Source organism: Pipistrellus kuhlii, unplaced genomic scaffold (assembly GCF_014108245.1).
Source record: "Pipistrellus kuhlii isolate mPipKuh1 unplaced genomic scaffold, mPipKuh1.p scaffold_m20_p_11, whole genome shotgun sequence".
NCBI classification, from domain to species: domain Eukaryota; kingdom Metazoa; phylum Chordata; class Mammalia; order Chiroptera; family Vespertilionidae; genus Pipistrellus; species Pipistrellus kuhlii.
In genome coordinates, this window is record NW_023425416.1 from 29,252,092 (window position 1) to 29,256,462 (window position 4,371).

The 4,371-nt window shown below is 43.6% G+C and overlaps 1 long non-coding RNA gene across 1 annotated transcript; it reads right to left on the reverse strand.

The window, feature by feature from the left end:
* Positions 1-298: 298 nt before the first annotated feature.
* On the reverse strand, positions 299-4,088 carry LOC123652058. The gene is made up of 2 exons (XR_006741140.1): positions 3,788-4,088; positions 299-1,250 (listed from the first exon to the last, which is right to left on the reverse strand). It is a non-coding gene; the product is annotated as an uncharacterized LOC123652058 (long non-coding RNA).
* Positions 4,089-4,371: the final 283 nt, after the last annotated feature.

Here is a 4,371-nt window from a genome sequence, read left to right on the forward strand (position 1 = left end):
AACAGCCGGCCTTGGTTCACGCTCGGCCTCTCCTGCGTACCTGCAATCACAGCATGAGTAGCAACCTTCTTTACATCACTCTGAGGCTCAGACCAGGTAGTGCCGGATTCAATGTTGGTCAGGGTGCACACCTTGGTTGCAGGGTCCTTCTCACCCAAGCCCTGGTGGGGCCCTTGCAGGAGGCAGCCAATTGATGTGTTTCTCTCACATTGATATTTCTGTCTTTCCCTCTCTCTAAAAATCAATGGGAAAAAATATGAGGATTAAAAATAATAAAGTAAAATTACTATATAAAATTAAAAATTATTAAAAAGTATGAATGAATGAATGATGAGCATGGATGTTCTCCTGACTTCTGATTTGCAATCGGTGAGAGGAAAAAGCATTGGTTTATCAGTCTGCAAAAGAACAAAGCAGAAAGTGGGAGCCCCAGCCCCTGATCACAGAGGTTGGGCAGCAAGCCCCAGAATGGGGCACAAGTAGCTATAGGAAAACGGGGGCTGAGCTAGGAGCAAATAAGTAGATGAATAGCTCTTTAATGAGTATTTAGCAACCCAGGGAAATGCACATCTACTTTCCTGGTGCTACAATCAGCTCTAGGTTCTGAGGGAAGTCAAGATACCTAAGAAAAACAAAACCATTCTTGGTGATGGCTAGAATTTTCCAATTGCCCAAGCAAACAGGATTCCGGGAAGTGTCCCCACTTAATTCAAGGCAGCCAAAGAACACGTAGGGTTTATGATCCTGCCACAATATTTTTATTTCTCTTTTTTTATAAATCATCATCTCTTTCTCATTGTGGTGGTTTATACTCACCGGCCAAGACAACCTAAAGCCATACTTCTCCACCCTGGCTGAGATCAGAACCCCCAGGGAGCTTGGCATGGACCCCGCTGCCCTGTCCCAGCCCCAGTGTGTGATGTCAGTGGTAAAAAGATGTACCAGGGATTCTGGTGAAACAAGGGTTGAGGGTAGAGACTCCCTGCCAAATCCTAATCAGGTCTGTTAGGATGTTTGATTGCAAACACCAGAAGAGGTGGGCTAATGTGAGCCAAAGGGTCTCAGGTGGGTGTGGAGTTGGAGCTCAGGGAGTGAGTCTAGAGAATCTCACCCAGACACGGAGGGAGAGCGACCCCTTCAGGGGCTCACCTTCCTCTGACCTGCCCACCGGTTGTCCTTGGCTTGTCTGCTCAGGCTCTGAGGAGCATCTGGTTGTGCAAACTCAGGTTACAGGTTCATGCCAGCCTGTTCTGGAGTAGGAGAGAATTATAATGCAAGCCACAAGGGTGATTTACAATTTTCTAGTGCCACATTAAATAAGAAAAAAGAACTGTGTGGAATTAATTTTAACGCATTTTATTTAACCTAATATATCCAAGTATTATTTCAACATGTAACCAATATAAAAAATTACCAAGAAGGTATTTTATTCTTTTCCTCCATATCCAGCGTATAGTTTACATTTATAACACATCTTAATTTGGAAGCTGAATTTTTAAATGAAAATACTTGAACTATAAAAAGATGACAGGCCTGGCCAGTGTGGCTCAGTGGCTGAGCATCGAGATATGAACCAGGAGGTCACAGTTCGATTCCGAGTCAGGGCACATGCCCGGATGCAGGCTCAATCCCCAGTAGGGGGCATGCAGGAGGCAGCAGATCAAGTATCAGTGGTCACCTGCAGCCAGTGGCTATGGTAGTGGACAGCATGACTGTCTTTTTAACAGTTGGAGAAGTCACCAGGATACCCTCCCCACAAAGTCACACTCAGTGGGGGAAAGGCTTGGGCATTAATAGAAATGGGAAAAAGTGGATACTACCCAGCCCAAACCAACTGTTCTCCAGTGATTTTAAACCTCTCATGGTTTTGTCTGGGGAAGGAAAAAGTGAACTCCAGCACATTTCCTATATTTAAAAAAACAACTCAGTACAACAAGGAATTCATTGCTAAGTATTTTGAGCTTACCAGGGATCCTACCCTGTTTCCCCCAAAATAAGACAGTGTTTTATATTAATTTTTTCTCCCAAAGTTGCACTAGGTCTTATTTTCAGGGGATGTCTTATTTTCGGGGAAACTGGCATTTGTTCAGGGCGGTCAGGGTTTCCAAATAGAAACAAAAGGTTGGCTCTAATCCAGGGGGGGAAGAGTATTATCTCAGTCTATTAAGGTTACGTGGTTGACTTCTAAGCCAGAGTCCTCACAGCTTGTTGGGAATGAATAACGATCTTGTTATGGAAAAAGGAGGCATTCTTTATAAAATTCAAAATTGCGATCATCTATTATTCTCTCCCACCCATCCTCTGCAACTTTGTTTATGATGAGATTTTTTGGCTTCAGAGTGAAGGGTCCCCAAATGGCTTAATTGCTGCATTTCATTCTTTTTAGTCTGTCTCTGTCTGCAAGATGCTAAATGAACTTTCCACTATCAGGGACGAAGCCATGAATCCCTTAACATGTATTGTTTTTTTTAAAAAACTTAGTTTTATTTTTAATCAAAGATGTACAAGTCAGAGTTCAACAGTCAAATCACCAAAGTCAGTGATGAAAAGCATCAGCAGTTCCTCCTGCCCACCCTCCCACAGGCAACCTTAAATACATTAAATAAGCTTGGCTATCTATTTCTAAGTAATGCAACTAAGCCACTGCTCATCTCCGTTTCTCTTTCAAAACATTTCAAATCTTCAGAAAAATTACATGCAGAGTATAATTGTTACAGAAGGCAGCTTGTTAATATTAACAAAAGAAAAGGAAGCCAAACATCCAACTAAGATGGATTAACTAGGAAGCTAGTTCCACAGAAACTCCAGGGAGCAGCAGCATCGCCCCGCCAAGAGGGAACAACCTGTCCGCTCCTCCAGATTAATGGGGGAGAGAAGAGGGACAGGGGAAAGGGGGGGAGAAAGAGAAGGGGAGGGGGCTGGTGGTATAAACAATGTGGGGGAAATTCCTCTGCTGAGGAATGCACAGTAGGAGCCAAAATGGTGACCACAAAGGGAGAACCTGGTAAAAAGACCAGATAAGGGCATAAAACCCTGGAAAATCCCAGGAAGAGATTGGAAGACATTTGAGAAACAAGGTTTGACTGTACATTGCTATACTTTTATACTGCTTCTCATTGACTGTTGTTATAGCCATTACCGAGTTCCTTTGTTTTCAAATAACCAATTCGTTTGATTAAAACTACAACAGTAGGCTATTACTAATGAAAGGAAATCATGCAGATGTTCTAAATGTTGACATGACGGTCTCTAATTTAGGTCCTTTGGGTATCAGTGTTCTCTCCAGCAAGTCGTCTGTTGATTATTTCAATTTCTTATTTTAAAAAATTCATGTTGTCTTTCACCTTCTCCGCCCACAAAGTTACATACTCTCTCACACAGGCTATTTTTTACTCCCTCAATATAATCACACTAGAGGCCTGGTGCATGCAATTTGTGCACTGAAGGGGGGATCCCCTCAGCTCAGCCTACACCCTCTTGCAGTCTGGGACCCCTCAGGGGATATCCGCCTGCTGGCTCAGACATCCCTCTCACAATACGGGACATCCTGCTCCTTACCACTGCTCGCTGCTCCTGCTCCTGAGCGCTGCTGCCACTGCACTTACCAGCTGTGGTAAGCTGGTTTCTGGCTGTGCTCACTGACCACCAGGGGGCAGCTCCTGCATTGAGCATCTGGCCCCTGGTGATCAGTGTGCATCAGTGATGGGTCGTTCTGCCTTAACAGTTGCTTAGGCTTTTATTATATTGACTAGCACCATAATTATGTACCTGTCAGTCAGAGCTTTACCTTATTGTGCTGTCTATACTATGATTATTTTGCTGTCTGACTCTTCCAAACTCTTCTCTCAGGTACATCAATATCCTTCCTCTAAGTATATTCAAACACATAGGTTGTCTACCAATTTCATCCTCTTGAATTTGTTTCCAGTGCTTCTGACCTGCTCCAGTCTAGTCTGGTCTGGTCATACTCTAAGTCAGCTGCAGGCTGTTGTCTCCACTTAGGATCTCATCTCATCACTATTTGGAGAATCCAGCTTCTTTCCTCAGGAGTTTCTTATAAAACATTCATGGGATGCTGTAACCGGTTTGGCTCAGTGGATAGAGCGTCAGCCTGCAGACTGAAAGGTCTCAGGTTCGATTCCTGTCAAGGGCATGTACCTTGGTTGCGGGCACATACCCAGTAGGGGGTGTGCAAGAGGCAGCTGATCGATGATTCTCTCTCATCAATGTTTCTATCTCTCTCTCTAAAAAAATCAATAAAATATATATTTTTTAAAAAACCATGGGAGGTAAACCTGAGACTTGTGCATTTGAAATGACGTTCAATCTGTAGTTAAACTGGACCTAGAATCTGGGCTGGGAAACCATTTC